The following is an 18,831-nucleotide window of genomic DNA, read 5'->3' as shown; positions in this document are numbered from 1 at the left end:
GTGGTATTTAACAAAACAGTAAACTAATTCTCACCATTTGAATCTGTATTCCATTTTCCTCATTAAAATCTTAAACTCAAAACTTTCACACAAATAATTTTAAGCAGAATGTACTCTTTGTATGTCTCGTTAGCTTCTAGGGACATGACCAGAAAAGAGGTTGGGAGAGGAGTGGAATAGGAATTTTTGCATTAAAATCACATCTATGGCAAAATAAATTTTAATCTCTTGGATGGCAAATACAGTCAACCTCGGATACCTTGACGTCGGATAAGCCGAATATCACTTACCTCGGGTGCAAAATGAAAGTCCCGATTGTTCCTATGGAGTTTCCGTGTATTAAAATTTGCGTAGCTCGAAGAAAATAACTCGAAGTTTGGTTACCTCGAAGTGAAATCTACTGTCCTGATCTTAATTAACTTATTGTTTTTCCCAGCATGTAGCTCGAATCGAATTGTAACGTCACTCAGAATCTCCGATTAAGCGCGCGTGGACAGCGGAGACATGTCACAAATCTTTTCACACTTGACTGTAAATATTCTTAACAATCGCGCGCCCAAAGAAATACCTGGTAGGCCTACACAGATGACAAGAAAAAACCCCAACACCTACCGACTACACACGTACACGATATGCACATGCACCCGTGCCAATGGAGTACTTACGTTAATTAACACTACGCTCTTTTCTTTAACCACTGTGTTCTGATTTTTGAGCGTGGGTGATACCGAGTCGTCATACCGTGCGCGTAGATTTCTTAACCGTCGTGGCGCACCTGCTTAGGTGTTGACAGTTATATCTTGGGCGTTAATCACGGTCCACTGTTCTAACATCAATCTCCTGCGTAGTGCCTATATTTTAACTTTTTTTTCGGCCTTTCACGAAGTTTGTTTAATTTATTCTTCCCCGAGAACGCAAGCACTGGATTTTTGTTTTTCCAGCAATGCGATTATGAAAATACATGTAGTGTCGTATAATGATCTGGAAGTATAGGCCGAGCATAATAAAGAATGGAATAGACAGGGCTCCACACTGACTTTATCGGGTCACCAATGTCATTGATTTTTATTTTTTGGTGGTCAAAAGTAAAATCTGCTGACGCAAAAAAAAAAAAAAATCCAAAACGGGGAAAAACATTACAAAAACTAAATTAGTCCTACTAAACATAGAAAAATTAATATTAAGCATTATTGAAGTGATGCAGATGCCCATGTCTTAAAGAAGTGAATAGAAAATTCAATCATCTTATTCTGTGTGTTAAGATTTAGCAAATTTTGCATAGGTGTAGAGATTATTATAAAAGTTGATGCTTACACTAGGAGGTTAAAACTTACGTTTGAAATGAGAAAGTGGGAGGATTTGCTGACATTTGTTAGCATCTGAAAGTTACCGTTATTCATTTCTTACTGCAAAAGCAATCATCCAACATATATTAGTATGTTAGCACCTTACGGAGCCGAATATAACCGTTAATCATTTTTAAATGTAAAAGCAAACAACCGACATTCATTTTAGCATCTTGGCGGAGCTGAATTCTTTTTTATATCCTTATCCATTTCCAAACGTGAAAGCAAACATCCGCTATTTGTTTTAGCATCTAACTGAGTGGATTAATACCGTTAATCATTTCCAAATGAAAAAGCAACAATCTGTTATTTATTTTTGCATCGTCCGGAGCAGAATATTACGGTTATTCATTTCAAACATCCGACATTTATTTCATTATCGTATCCGGAGCTGAAGGTACTGCTGTCCACTTCCGAAAGTGAAATGAATCATCTGACAATTATTTTATCATTGTATGGAGCCGAATGTTACTGTTTTTCATTTTCGAACATCAAGGCAAACATCAGACATTTATTTTACCATCAAACATAGCTTAATTACCCTTATTCATTTCGAAATGTAACAGCAAATATCCAATATTTTTTTAACATCGTATGGGGCAGAATGTTACCGTCATTCACTTCCAAACATGCCAAACGTAAAAGCAATCATTCGACATGTATTTTAATAACTTCCGGAGCTGAATGTTATTACCATTTACTTCCTAACGTGAAAGCAAACATACGGCATTTATTTCATCATCGTACGGAGTTTGATATTACACTGTATTGTTATTCATTTCAGAACATCAAAGCAAACATTCGACATTTATTTTAGCATCTTCCAGAGCTAAATGTTATTGCAATTTACTTTCAAATGTAAAAACAAACATCCAGCATTTATTTTATCATCGTTAGAAGTTGAATATTATTTTTACTCATTGGCGAACGTCAAAGCAAACATCAAACATTAATTTTACCATTGAACGCAGTTGAATGTTACTTTTATTCATTTCGAAATTTAAAAGCAAACATCAGAAAGTTATTTTAGCATTTCCGGAGCCGAATGTTATTGCTATTTCCTTTCGAAAGTATAAGGTAACACCCGACATTTATCAAACCATCGTACGGAGTTCAATATTAGTTTCTGAACGTCAAAGCAAATATTAGACATTTATTCCAGCGTCTTCTGGAGCCGAATGTTATCCTTGTTCATTTTCGAACGCAAAATCAAATATCTGACATTAGTTTTAGCACCATCAGAGCCGAGTCTTATCGTTATTCATTTCCAAAAGTATTAGCAAACATCTGACATTTATTTTAGCATCTTACGTAGCCGATTGTTACGGCTATTCATTTTCAAAAGTTAGTAAAGGCAAACATCCGAATTTTTTCGGTGGCGCGATCGGGCCACCACAATCTTTATTTCTGAAATTTTAATTTCAATTCCGATTTTCATTCAATTCATTCATATAAAAGTCGATTCAATTCCAATTGACAAGCATGCAAACAATCAGTAGGCACTACGACATATACCATGTTGAACAACGATAAACTTCGGATAAGTCGAAGAAAATTCGACGTACGCGTACCTCGAAATTCGCGTACCTCGAACCATTTTCTTCAGTCCCGACGAATTCGAGGTATCCGAGTTTGACTGTACATGAGATGTAAATGTAAGAGGAAGGGAATGCACCTTCAGGGACCTGTTAATAAAAAATATATATTTATATACAAGGAAATTGTACATCTTTCATGACTGGCAATTTGCAACCATACTTGTAGGCACCACTGTTTTCTAATAACATCGAGGGAAGAGAAACAGATAAAATTATAACCCAATGTGCCTTTGGTGTATTTTCATCTACCTGCTGGCTTATACATACAGAGCTTGTGCAACTCCTGCAGTTGGGCATATTTTCATAATCTACCATTCCCTTCAATCTACTTCCATACCATGAAGCAGCATCTCTTACCAAGAGTACATAAACCAAGTTTAGACAGCTGAACGATGGGTTAGTTTTTCAGAATAGCCATGAGGTAGACAAAGAAAGAACTTGTGTATCAAACTGCACAGTGGTTCACTGCAAATCTGTGACATAATGGTAAAGCATCTGTATAGCAAAAAAAATCCAAAAAAAAAAAATCAATGCATTGCATCAAATTATTGTATTCGCCGAATATTTCCGGAGGTTTTTTTTTTTGCGAATTTCGCGAGTCAAGTGCTATTCGCAAACTAAAAGACAAACAAAAATAATGACTCTGATCCCGATATGAATTTGACGCACACATATACATTTCTCCGTTCAGTACAGTACTCCATGATTGCGAATTTCAGAGACTCAAACCCCAAGCACCTTCTGATCTGGAGATTCTCCTGCCTGAAACCCCTAGCGAACAGGAGGCTCCAACTTGATATGCGCGAAGCGCAAAATGATAGGGTTCTAGATGCTCTCTTGTGCTATCTAAGTCTTATTTTTCAACACACTAAGTACATATGTAACACACTAAATAAGAAATCATTTCAAGCGGGAGACACAGAGCCAGGGCGGGAGAAATTAAATCTCAAGCGGGAGAATGGGAGATTTTGCAAAAATGGGCTTTCGGCGGGAGATCTCCCGTCGAAAGCGGGAGAGTTGTAGTCTCTGGAATTGAACCACTTGTGAAATCGTTGGGAAGTCCCGATTTGCAAAAATTTAGACTCGCTAAATACAAGGCGTAAACAGTGGTATATGGTTGACCTGATACTGACTATAACAATTAGAAAGGACTGGAATCTGTTCTCCCTGAGATACATTCATATATTTGATCGAACAAAATTTATATTGTGCATTCATACAAGAATAAGACTCTTGACAGGAACCACCCTCCCCCCCCCCCCCCTCCACCAAAAAAAAAGAAAAAAGAAAAAAGTAATCTATACATGAAAATGTGAGTCGTTAGCATTGTATGTTATGACAAGCATATCGCATGTATGCCCAAACTTTTCAAGTAATCAATACATGTAATGCATATCTGCAATGATGCGCTCCTCTGGGGTGCAAAAATATGCAGATATGAACGTGCATACCCAGTATGCCTTGGCTTTCACATTTCTTTGGCAAAGAATGCATAATGCCAATCTAGTTCAGCATATCAAAATGATCTCCCTTCCACTGTCAAGTGTCTGCCATCCCCAATGTACTGTATAAGAACCATGCCAACCACAAAGAAAGCACTTACTAATACTGCCCACAAGAGGCACCCACTGGATAAACAAGAAGGCAATGAAATACACACTCTAAACCTAAAATATGCTTTCAATGGCACAATATTACTCTTCTACCAAACTGGGTGATTTAAATTGGAATGAAAGCATTGCTTCTCCACAGTAACCTTCAAATCTTTGAATGTTGTGCCTCGTGAACACGAAATGCACATCATTATGAACTACTCCTTTGACATTCAAAAAGATAAATGCAACATCTCATGCCATCCTATAATTCTATGTATGTGTGTGTGCATGTTTTGCTTTGTGCTATCACTGGTAAGGTTCAACGAATATTTTTGGTATAACTCACCTTTTGGGGCTGCACAAATTCATCAGAACTACTATGAAATAGCAGTTGGCAATTACAATTTTCAATATATGATTTGCAGGATTACAACATTACAAAAAATAATGCATACAATTCCCCTTGGTGGGGAATAGTTTTTAGTGGCTATCTATATGGCAGGTGGTCATTATAGACAGGTGGGCGCTAGGGAAAGTTTGAATGTATGTACCTAGTTTAACTATGCCTGAAAGTGTATGCCTTGAGTAATTTCCAAGGTGTGGAGAAAATAGTGTAATTTCACCCCTAAATAGCAGAACTTAAGCATTTTGATCTGAACTTTGACCTCTGACCCCAGACCCTTGACCCAAACTTCCCAAGAGAATCATTGTCAGGCAGTACATGGATATGTGTATTAAGATTCATGAAGATACCTTGGGCCATCACAGAGATAAATGGAGAAAAACATGAAATTTTAGCATTTTCACTTGACTTGGCACAATTCTCTTATGACAAACAGCCAGGCCTGATTCAGATGCACTGGCAAGTCAGACATAAATCATAATTCCCAGAAGAATTTTATGCATTTAGCAAAAAGTTCAAGATCGGCTGCACCACTGCATACTGAATTTCTAAGTGTTCAGTCATGCCTACAGCCAACCAAATTTGTATTGCCAAAAGTCTGCTGTAGCCACTAGCCTCTCTCACATCTCAAGTGGACATAATAGAAACGGTGTTCCTTCAGAAAGGAATTTGATATGTAATCCTTTTGGGAATTGTCTTTGTATCATAATGGGGGGAATGTTCACAATGCTGTCTCTGTGGTGCAAGTAATAGCATTTATCAATGTGGTTGTAAAAAGCTCATTTAAACTTGTCAAATTTTCTCATAAAGTATAAGCATGTGGAAAAATAAATATAAAAAATCAGAGAGAAAGAAAAATGGGACATCATGTATAAATTAATTCTGTTGTACCAGACACTGAAAAATATTTAAGGGAGTATAATGCTGGTTTTGGAAAAGTATCTCATGTTACAAAAAGAAGCAATTGCTGTTGATTTCCAAACTGGTCTCAATACATTTTGATCAATATGTGGGAAGAGTCTTGGAAAATGCACAATTCCCATCCTTATGCAGTAGCCTTTTTTTTTCTTTTTTCTTTTTTGTTAACTTTCTACTCTTCTATTCTGATATGTACAGTGCAGGTATGATGTGCTCTACAAGAATAGCTTACACCAACAAAGGGCAATTTGTCAATCAGTTGCAATAACAGAATATACCTTTATTATTATCAGTATCAATATGACTAATGGTTAAAAAAAAAAGAAAATCATCCACACACAACACATGTACCACAGGCATATTTTCAAGTAATTGCTATAAAATGTACTAAGAAATTGTTGTATAACACATGTTTTCTTAACATAATGAAAATATAGTGGTTTACACTGTAATCACAACCAGCTTACAAGAATACATGTACACAGCAAACATTGACACACATCATAGCTGTGGTGGTCTTGCAACTGAATAGGTCATGCTGCTAATTTATTCTTAAGTAAATAGCTTATTTCTTTTCTTTTCAATTTCTCTTTAAGACAATCAGGGCCCCGTTGCAAGAAAGTTGCAATCAATTGCGAATAATTGCTAATTTTGAAACAACCATTCTGATTGGCTCAGGGTCTTCCCTATTAAGAAGACATGCATGCAACAATGATTTTGATTGGCCAGTAACAATCAGTTGCAAGTTGCGTTTAAACGCAAAGTTTCTAGCAACGGGGCCCAGGACTTATAAGACAATTTCACTAGTGGTAAAAAGTTGGTATCATCCATCTGCAGGAATTAAAGTCAGCAATATCTCACTTTAGAGGTGATAAATTTATAAATTTATGAGTTAACAGTAATACTGTGCACTGCTGCTATAGCTTTCCATTCCTTATATTTTTCTGTGCTCATGCAAAAGGAGCAGCTGTTCAAAGTTTAAGCATTCTCTAATTACATTTGGCATGAACACAGTGAAAATGTGCACCACTCTCAAGTCTTATCAGTACTCCATGTCAGCATTATGCAATATTGCTGCATGCATACGGTTATGTGGTGACAATAACTGAGCAAGTTTTTATGCTCCACTTTTAATAGGAGTGCATGTGCTCATGTGACAACAATCATATACCATGACTTGAAGTTTCCACTTTCAGCAACACTTCACTAAACTGCATCCCTCAGCCAAATATTTTCCCTCCCCTTGCATGTAAAGGAAATTTTAAATCTTGCTAGTACATTGTGTGCTGGGATCAACTTGGCCAGCTCCATGTATTGTGTGTTTGCAGTCAGGCCAACATACAGGGTATACAGGCATCATGTACTTCTGTTGCTTGCAAATAAATGCTATTGCTGTGTGCTGAATACTTTCACTGCCTTTGTGTACCTGACGGCAGTGTTGCTCATTTCTCAAATATCAATCTATTCATAACAATCACAATATAAAATCATCCTGAAATATACATGTATGGCATCTAACCTGTAATGCACAGATTGATGCATGCAGTCATAATATATGTACTATGGTGTTTTTACCTGCTGGTACTTTACACACAACACATACAGAAAGAGAGATGGGAATTGCTGAAGTGTGCATGAATGATAAGAAACAGGCCCGCTCCAGCTTTAACGCTTGTGGTTGATGTACTGTAGTTACAATGTTTTAGAAGTACAATTAAATATAATATGAAGAATGTACCAATGCATTTAAAGCATGCATATGGATATTTTTACACAATTTTGATGCCACTTGCTGTTTAATTTTTGTAGAAATTGTATATAAATGTGAGATGAGACTTTTAGTCAAAATTTTTTATTCAAATTTTGTAGATACAGTGTATGTATTAGGTTCGAACATGAGAAGAACTTTTCTCACAGATATGAATTTCTCCTTCTTTTACAGTAATATACTCCCAATCAAACATCAGTCTGAAGGGATATTTGATATCTTATACAGCATTGATGTTTGAACTCCTGGGTACCACACAAATCAAGCCACAATGAGCTACCAAACACAAGCACTCCAGTTTGTAGTCTTGATTTTCATTCTTCTAAGAATCATAAACCAGTGCTGGAAAGTCTACTATGAAGTAGCAGTTTTAAAACAGGCTTTCACCACAGCACTCTCTTTGAACACCCATGCAAGGGAGAGATTTATGAATGTATTTACACCTGTCATTAAGCCATCAACACCACCATAAATCTCACCCATAATCATCTTCTCCAGCATTTAATATATCCTTCATCTCTACCACCATTTTCCCCATATACTCTCTGTCAATCAAATGTGTTTTTCCCCATTCTACCCAATAGGCAACAGCATGCAAATATGAGTATCTGTACCATAAGTCATGATAAGATGGTGACAGTATTACAGCTTTCAAAAATCAACGTTTTGCAAGAGCAGCACAATTCAAGTGTACAACATAAGATTTTTAAAAAAATGGAAGAACTACTTTATGGTAGGGAGAGTATGTAGTTGAATTTCATACTAATATGGCAATGTGGTTTATTTTCATGATTCCATATTTAACAGAAAACAAAATAGAGAGACCATGTTTATAACTATACTTACACACATAGACACACACTCACATTCACTTCAACTGTTCATCAAACAAGGACACTGTATGGATGATTCACACTTACATTTTCAATGTCCTATGCCTACACCACAGACAATCCATCAATGAAATCCTATTGAAATTCAGGACTCCTTAAAGAAAAGGTCAAGTGAGGAAGCTGCATTTTTTTTCTACATCACACACAGCCATTTGCTTTTCTTTACTCAAAATGCCTTTCCTAAATCTTTCTGCAGCAGCATCTTCACGACGCCACACTGCTCTCTAGCCCCATCCTCCCCAGCCCCGACCCTACCCTACCCCCCTTCCAATACATCATGTTTGCCTGGCGTGCTTACCAATACTGGTAAACTTGTCTCTTCCCCTCACTGTCAGTCACATACGCATTTATAACAAGGTTGAGCGCTTCCTTCCCCTCCGCTTCACTGGGTGTTCTTTGTTTTCTCCCACAGAGACCAAGGTCGCAGTGCATCAAGGAAGATACTGGTACAACACATGATGACCATTACAGAGTATCAGTGTATCACAGAACCTTTGACACATCAGTGCTGAATGGGTTAAAGCTTTTTTTTTTCCTTCTGCCCTCCATCAACATCACATCCACTAGGTGGAAACTGGACATAATCAACAAATGTACTTAAACACTGTTTTCCTTATTGCCTGGGCAAGAATGATGATGATAATATCAATCATTATGATGCATCCTCCTGCAACCTCCTTGACAGTGTTTTGGTGTATACTGGGTATTCAGCATGTAGCATTTATCTACAGCAATCCATAGTCATGTAAGCAGCATCCACTATCATCTTGAAAACGACTGATGACATAGGCATTAATGATCATAATCTCTGAATTTAACATATTCTTAATGAATACTTCCATGACATAACTATGATATAAACCCCTCCTCTGGATACATTCTAATAAGCATAGATCAGAATTGATAGATGTACAAGATTACACATATTAATAAAATCATATGAAATCAATTTTGAACAGTTAGAGAGTATATCAGTCCTAACAATAATCATAGCCAGATTTTAACAGGATAATGTATATGACCTCCAAAAGTGTCAAAGTTTAACTTCAACAAGAGAGACGTAAAGTCATACACACTACATTCTGCATTAGTGGAAGTACAACGAATACTGTTAATTACACACTACATTCTGCATTAGTGGAAGTACAACGAATACTGTTAATTACACACTACATTCTGCATTAGTGGAAGTACAACGAATACTGTTAATTACACACTACATTCTGCATTAGTGAAAGTACAATGAATACTGTTAATAACTATGTTCACATCTTATGCTGATCTTAAAAACACTACTTCTTGCAGATACAGTGACAATCCTTAAAAACTGCACAATACATTATCAGCAATTTCTTACAAATATGCATGGGTACACAGGCAAACTTGCAAAATCACACACACACACACACACACACACACACACACACGCAGGCATATGTAAAGGCACACACACACATAGTGACTGACTGCTCTATTGTAGGACTTTGAATGTGAAATGCAGTCACCACACATTTGGAACACAGCATTGCAATCATCTAGAAGGTATATCACATGCATTTGTGTTGCGTGCATTACAAATGCTGGTTCAGCCATCCTGGTAGTACACATGTAGAACCGAGGACAGAGTTCAATGTTGACACACACAGCCCAGCCATGGCAAGGAAAGAGCTACATGGCTGTGAAAGTGGTAAATCAATCATGGAAATGGAAATGGATAGGAAGCTGCCTGTTGCTTGCGGAGACACTTCAGCATTTCCATGCTGTATTATAAAAATGTGTGTGTATGTGTGTGTTTCTGTGTGTCATTAGTGTAAAAGGGGGTTGGTGAGGTGAGGAGTTACAAGAGCACAGTCTAAGTACTGCCTCCAATGTCACAATAATTCAGTTGTTGTACGCACAGTCTGCATATAATATCAAAACATGCAAGAGCCAAAATATATGAAAGCTAAACAGTATCAACAAATATGAAACATGAGTTCCATGCACAGGAGATAAATCAACCATATCTCCTTAATATAAAACTGGACATTTTCATATGATGTACCGGTACATTTCAGTATTTCTAGCTCCGGCTCTCACCACAACTTTTTTTTGTCCCTAATTTTGTTGTGAATTCAAAAGTGTGGCTAAAAAACATTACAAATTCTCATTGACTTTTGTCCATTATGAAGTATAAACATCAAATATCTGAAACAGTGTCAAGACCTCCCTAACACACACACACAAATATTCCACATTTATGCAACAAGGTAACAATTACATGTCAAGTAATAGACACCTGATTACACCTGGCATAAATGATACACTTGTTTCATCTCTCACTTCCCAAAGATCACCATAGAGTAATTTTATATATAACTGGCTCGACTAGATAAAAGTCAATCATCACAGTACATGTACAATCATATGGCCCATTGTCAATAAAGAGGCACAATATGACGGCACAGATGCCTTACAAATGGGAATGACATTCTGATCTAACTGGTTAACACAAAAATATTTTGATAATCATGTCTTGGCTCAAAACCTTGGAATCTACCACCAACTCCCCTTTAACAGCAAAATTGTTAACAACTCAACTTTACTCAAATACAAAGGATAGAATCTATTCTTTCTCTTCTTCTCTTTTTTTTTTGTGAAGATCTTAGTGCAGGTCAATGGGAAAGTTGTAACCAAAGCGACATCATGGCCTCAACTGATGGTTGAAACCGAATCATTAGCAGAGAACACAAACCAAACTTTGAAATTAAATTCATAAGTTAGGTCTCTGTATTGCATGAGAAAGTGTAATTGTGACCCTGCAACACAAAATCAATATCAGAAAGGTGCCAGACATGGATTTAGAACAGGTTCTGAAAGAGCAGACTTTATGCTTTAACATGATATATAACTTCATTCAAATGGACTTTCCTAACCCATCTAAATACTCTAAAGAAAGCACACATTCTGGAAAAGTGTGTACTGAGAAAAGAGGCTCTGAAGTATAGGGGCTATTGAAGTGCTTAATTTTACCAAGCCATACTCTGTACAATGAATGGGTCAAAAAATAGGATGTAAAACTTCATAGCAACAACAACGAAGAGATATCAGGTTAAGCTGAAATTAATCATGAATGCTTTATAAGCATATATCGTATCCATGACTAATGCAAACTTTCAAAGCAGTAGCATCATCCTTTCAAAACTTATTAGAGTCGAAAGTGAAGAGTGTGTAAAGGATTTTTAAGAAATGAAAAGGGGACTCTAAGACACACCTAATCATACTGTTCTACAAAAAGGAAGTGTTCCAGAAAAATTGCTAAAAACCTAATTTCCCATTCATCCTATGATCACAACTTCACAATAATATAAAAGTATTGCTCTTTTAGGAAATATGAAAAACTCAAGATTGACCAGGTTGACCCATTTCACCTATTTTGAGTCCTCACACAAAATCAGTGTGTGCGACTTTTTGTTGGTTTTGTGATGCACGGTCACAATTCAAATTTCACAAAACAAAAAAAAAAACATTCTGGGATGTTAAGGCTTCCCATGGTTTTGCCAAATAGTAAGAACTGATCACAACCGCAAATGCAAATTAGCTGATATGATATCATCACCTCAAATTTCCCCCTTTGGTTTATTCACAAAATAGCATAAAAATATTTCAAGCATTTTATTGATTGAGTAATGTCTATCAAATATAAAAGCTTGAATCTTTAACATTGTCACTGTCAGGTTCTTACCACAAAACAGAAAACCTTTTTGATTTTGATTTTGTGTCCAAAAAGGGAATTTTTTGAAGATTTGTGCTCAGACATCATCTGTTTGTCTTTTTTATTTTTGAGCAAACATATGAGGTTGTTACTAGTAACAGTATTCAGTACAACATGACAAGTTCAATCATTTTTCTCTTTGTGGTTGAATTTCAATTAAATCACTTCTGTTCTACAAGGCTTATTAATTTCAAACTAGGTATCAAAGCCAACTTTAACATGGTGTGGATTTCAAGCTGCAATGATGTTTCTTCCATTCTGTTTGTTTGAATGTATTCATTACAGATAACTTGAACATAGACTGGCATTTCACTTCTTCCAAAATTTCTTCACCTGAAAACCTTCTTGATTTCATAAGCAAAACTCAATGCTTATCATGCAAAAATTGACATTAAAAAAGTTTCAATTTGCAGTAAGTATCAGGTGATATAAGCCAGGAGGCATTCACATGCATATGTATTTCAATACCCTAGAGGTTTATAGATAATGGGTGATTTCAAGTTCCGTGCTGCTAATGGTGTTAATGTTATCTCAACACTTACACCAGCAATAATCCTGAACTTGAAATCAGGTGGTGTTAGCAGCTTGACCTCAAAACTATGACGTAAGTCCATTAGCTAGAGTTGGGCCAGTGTCAAATGTCCCCTGCTGGACTGACAAATAGAATTAAGGAATATTCCCCAGGATGTATCACTGCCTCAGCCACTTTTAACAGCACTGTTTTCCAAAAATGATTTAAATTGGGAATTTGAATTTGCATTTAAATTGCATTTACGAATCACAACAAGTTTCATAGGAAATCACACAAGACAGATTTTAGGACACATTCCACCCACTTAATACTGCACATACATTAAGAGAGCTATTATGATTCACTGACTGGTCAGACAAAATATGAATAAACAGCCTTGAAGTAAGACTGACTGCAACATGAACAGACTTAGAGGTACTTTTCAAGGCAATAACTGAATGTGTGTTTTCGTAACATTTAATATTTTTGTAGACGTTTACACACAAGTCAGCATGCAGCTGTATTAAAGTTCTTCCAAACATGAAAAGGTCAGAAATATGCTCCTCATATGCAAAGATCACTGCCATGAGGAGTTCCCACATCAAGAAATTCAGTGCTACCACACATCATTACAATGTTTGACACTTTGATTAAATGTAACAAACACACACAAAAAAAAGAAGAAAACTGGCCAGATATGAATATAATTTATTAGTGGAAAAATGAGCAAAAGAAAATGGGATTCCATCGGGATTTGAACCCGAGACCTCGGATGCTAGCCCAGTGCTCTACCGACTGAGCTATAGAAAGCCCTAGTTCAGTGTTCATCCTAGAAACCCTAAATCTCAATGCTCGGATGGTCAGAAGCTATAGCAGTGTGTTTGTGTGTGACACACACGCACACACTTAAACCTGGCATAAACCCGAAGGATAATTCAACTTGGGGATAAATGCGAGGGATCACCGAAGTGATGCAGATTTTTTGAGTATGTAACAAACGCAAACAGAAGAAAACTGATCAGAAATGAATATAATCTATTAGTGGAAAAATGAGCAAAGAAAATGAGATTCCATCGGGATTCGAACCCGAGACCTCCGGCTAATATAGCCCAGTGCTCTACCAACTGAGCTATATAGAAAGCCCTAGTTCAGTGTTCATCCTAGAAACCCTAAATTCTTAGGGTGACCCCTCGCATTTAGTAAATCCCCAAGTTGAATTATCCTTCACGTTTATGCCACGTCTAATTAAAGTGTGTGCGTATGTGTCACATACACATTGCTATAGCTTCTGACCATTCGAGCATTGAGAATTTAGGGTTTCTGGGACAAACACTGAACTAGGGCTTTCTATAGCTCAGTCAGTAGAGCACCGGGCTAGCATCCGGAGGTCTCGGGTTCAAATCCCGGTGGAATCCCATTTTCTTTGCTCACTTTTCCACTTTAATTACATGTTACAATGACACATTGATATACTTGCATCAAAAACATAATTGATTTAGTCAGATATACAGTACATGGTTCACTCACTTTGATATAAAAAGAGGACTAAATTCTGATGTCAATTTTGATGTCAATGTTGACAAATTAACCAACGTCAACTCAACACAAAACAACTAATGTCAGGAGCAGTTCCATGACATTTGCTCCTGCGACAATTACTCTCATGATATATTTGCGTTCTAAGCCAAACATAATTCTACCCACAAACATAACCATAACCCTAATCATAATCCTCACATCAAACTAAACCTGAAATCCTATCACAACAGTAACCCTAACCCTAAATCCTTGGGGAAAATAAGACCAAAGCAATTGTCACAGGAGCAAATGTCATGTCACCGTCAGGAGCATGGAGGTCGTTTCATCACAGCAACAAGATACATTTCATAGCGCTGTTTGCAGCCAAGTCTCTGTCCACATCCAGTCACGGGAAAGAGTTTTGTTTTTGTTTTTGTTTTCTTAACATGCTTCATTCACCCACTCCCATTTAAATAGATGATTAATTATTTATTTTTTACTTTTTCTAAGGCTGTAATATTAAATGTTATATTCTAAGTATGATTTTTTGGGGGTGAAGGGAAGGGGGGTCTGCTAAGTTGAGATCCAAACATAGCTTTATGATATAGCAGCATTTTATTCAGGTTTCCTATACTTACATGTAGTATTAAAATTGTCATTTGCCCTGGATGTTCATTTATATACATCTCATCCTGGGCATTACATTGAAGGGACTGTACAGTACTGGTTGAGGTGGGGATTCATGTTTTGAACATCCTTAAGTAAGATAATGAGAAACCTGTTATGTAATATGAAAGAGCATGTAATTTTAAGAAGGATTCAACATTTATTTGATGTAAATTGGGTTTCAAACGGCTGAGATATCCAAAAAAGTGATAATAATGAAAGGCAACAGGCCACAACTTTATTAGGATCTCTTTGTTTTACCTTGTTTTTGGATATCTCAGCCATTTCAAAACCGATTTTCATCAAATAAAGTTTTGATACCCCTTAGAATTGCATGCTTTTTGACATCTCATAGAGTGGTTTCTGAATATCTCACAAAACGTTAACAGCTAAATCCTCACCTCGACCAGAACTATACACACCCTTTAATGTAATGATATTGTTGTTTCTGTTGAGTTGTTGTGTCTTTCATTGTTTTCCTGTGTTGCTGATTTATTAACTTCAATAAAGTGATAATGTACTTCTATTCAAAAAAAAAAAAAAAAAATCCTTCTCCAAAAGCAAAGGCCATTTTTTCTCCCATTTTGACCAGACCTTTTTGTATGCTGTTTTGATATGGCAAGCCTCTCTTCATGAAATAACTGCAAATTGTATTAGCTTTATACCTGCACGAGTTAATCTCAAAAAGAGAATAAAATGATGAACTCATATTTCCATGCCACCCCTCTTTATCTCATACTTTGGTAATTGATATTCACTTCCTAGTGATAATTTCTGTCAAAGTTGGTCTTGAAGTGAGGTCACATTTGATGATATTTTGTATGAATCAACATTCTAGTACTAAATGTGCTCACAAACCAAGGTTTTACACTAGCATTCTAATAAGATTTGATACCAGTTGATTAACATCCCAGCAACAAAATGTAGCACATAGGTCCAAGGGTACAATGAATAAGAAATAGTATCATGCACATTACTAACCCCTTCCCATACAAGTAATGTTTACAGGACTTACAGTTATGCGCACTCTGAGAGAATCAATTATCAATATACAGTCAAACTTGTCTGTAGCGGCCACCCAAGGGAGATGAAAAGAGTGGCTGTTATGCCCCAGTCACTTAGACATCCCAGATCACCCCGGACCACCCCGGATCTGACCCGGGGTGATCTGGGCAGAGATCCGTGTTGATGCCTTGGACATCCTTGGACATCCGTGTATGTCCATGTAGATCCGGGGACATCCAGGAGGCCAACATGGCAACTTTTGGAGGTCAAAAACATCCGGCGTCATCCAGGGATTGCCGTGTTGGCAGAGCAATCCAGGGTGGTCCATGTGGCTGCCGTGTAGCTGCCGTGTTGATCCGTGTAGATGCCGCGTTGATCCGTGTAGATGCCATGTTTGTCCGTGTAGACGCCGCGCTCTTCCGGCCTTATCCGTCCGTGTAGCTGCCGTGTTGATACCGTGTGTACAGCCATACCAACGCTCGTCGACACTCCATCAAGGTCGAAACTATCCCGGATCTCCCCAGACCTCCCCGGATCACCGTGTAGATCCTTGAGCATCCGTGTTTATATGTGACTGGGGCATTATCCATAGACACAGGGTCGCTATACACAGTTTGTATTATCCAACATTTCATGTGCTATCACATACATAACGTATCATCGGTCTATCTCTTTTTTTTAGAAGTATGTTCATGTGTACACATATGCACATCTTTCATGCATTGAACAATGCCGTTATCGATTGAGTTAATGCACGCTAGTGTGAATCTAGCAAGCATGCTTATCACAAGTTCATTACCATGCCTGAATGGCAGGTGAACACAGAAGTTGCAATCACTGAATTATTCACCATGCATGACCAGCACGGTTCCAAAACAGAAATACATGCCAAATTATTGGCTTGGCTCTGGCTGCATATAGGTCTGTGGCCACTAAACACAGGTTACCATTTACCACAGGAAACTGAATTCATGGCCCTGGCCATGTTATACAGGTGGCCACTATGCACAGGGCCTGCAACATTGCTTTTCTCTAGGAGGGATTTTCAGTGATGACATACATCAGGCAGCCACTATAGACAGTTGGTCTCTAGGGCAGGTTTGACTGTATGTATGTACATAAACCAATACTGCAGTTTTGAAGTCTATGTTATATGATGTACAATAATTGAAAAACAAATAAGCAACAATGCAATTATGGCTTTGAATTTCTATCTATAAGATTCTTGAAAGTTAATATCTGATTATTCTTAATTCATGTCACTTACTTTCTTCTACCTTGAAGCTGCATTGGTTCATGTGAGAGATTTTCCAAATCCATACCTATCTTATAATGAGCTGCCATTGATTGTGAAATAAAAGCTCAGTAAAAACAAAATATATCAAATAACAATAGCAAACTACATTTTGTCAAATAAATTAAGGATGCAACTTCTGCTATACTGGATGCTGAAAAAGAAATTACAAAATAATTCTTTTCAGCATGTTGCTTTAGCATGGTGACAACACCATGAAAGTGATGTTATAAACGCTTTTCTTCTTCTTCTTCTTCTTCTTCTTCTTTTCGAAGGAGCAAGCGCATGCTTCCTCCTAAGCCTGTGGAACTGTGAAAACCCTGCGAAGCTGAAACAACAACACTCCATGCACTGCATGCATACAGAAATTACAGAGTCTCAGAGAGAAAGAGGTTGACATATGGTTCATCCCATGCTCGGCAGACAAAATTGATCTTTTCTTCTCTCTCTCTCTCTATCTGTCTGATTCTCCACAAGACGCACGCACATGCATGATACACATAAAACACACACACACACATATTCTCTCTCTCCCTCTCTTTCTCTCCCATACTGAATCTCATTCCCTGCAGTCTATCAATCCATTCTCCCCCCCCCAAAAAAAAAAAATCCTTTTCAATTCTTCTTGCTATACATTAAAACAAAAACATTTATCAGTAGCCTTGTGTGGTTTCATCAAGTCTTATCCATAAAGTGACTGAGATGCCAGAGATATTGGACTCCTCATAAAGCATGGAAATGAAAAGGACAAGGTTCTAACCCTGCATGACAGGTTTGATGCCTCTTCCCTTGATTGGCAGAAAGGTGATTCCCTGGAAATGGGTGGCCACGTCACATCACGTCACATGACACCATCATGTGATCAAGTATGTCATACCATGGGAGGAGGCTGATTTTGTTGCTATTGTTCAGCATCCTGCTACTATCTTTGATAAACTCCGCACAATATAAGACAGTTATGGAGAAGAGACATATGAGACAAAAAAATGGTTATAAGAGTGGAAGCACTCTGTGAATTTAGAAATTGTCAACCTCAGTGAAATTGGAGGGGGTTATGGTGCAGCGTGCTACATAGACAGTACTTGAGCAGTCAAAAGATGTGGCCCTGGTATTTTTATCTGAGTGGCATGTGATGCCAGTGTGCTTGCACAGGCCATATGAAAACTTTCCGGTCACTACTCAGAGAATGTGACTGAATATGTGCTCGATGCCAAAGAAACCTTTTAGTGGGGCAGATATGTAGCAAAAATTGATCAAGATGCTCACATCCAGTGGAGAGTATGAAATTGCGCATGAAGGGGTATTTTGGGGCGCTGATTTCAAAAAATTGCCGGATCCAAGAGATCTGACCACTGGTTTGGCCGCCATCTTGAATTCCATTATGGCCGCCATCATGATATAACTGAAGAAAGAAATGTCTGCATTGTGTATAGACAGCCTCCTCACTATCAAAGCTTTTCATCATTCCAACTCAATTTTACACCTGTGTCAGCACATAAGATTATTTGACAGATCAAATTATAAAAGGTTCATTCCATTATTATTGAAGTGATCAACTTACA

At 37.4% G+C, this 18,831-nt stretch overlaps 1 protein-coding gene across 10 annotated transcripts in view; it reads right to left on the bottom strand.

Moving 5' to 3' along the window:
- Positions 1–18,831, bottom strand: part of LOC139745071 (neurobeachin-like) — a 444,680-nt gene that overhangs the window by 385,783 nt on the left and 40,066 nt on the right. The gene's annotated exons all lie outside the window — the stretch shown is intronic.

The sequence above is a fragment of the Diadema antillarum genome, unplaced genomic scaffold (genome assembly GCF_040938485.1).
Source record: "Diadema antillarum isolate AM-2024a unplaced genomic scaffold, OU_Dant_1.0 seq00001233_RagTag, whole genome shotgun sequence".
NCBI lineage: Eukaryota > Metazoa > Echinodermata > Echinoidea > Diadematoida > Diadematidae > Diadema > Diadema antillarum.
The sequence above is the reverse complement of the archived record's forward strand: the minus strand, read 5'-3'. Positions and strand labels throughout refer to the sequence as shown.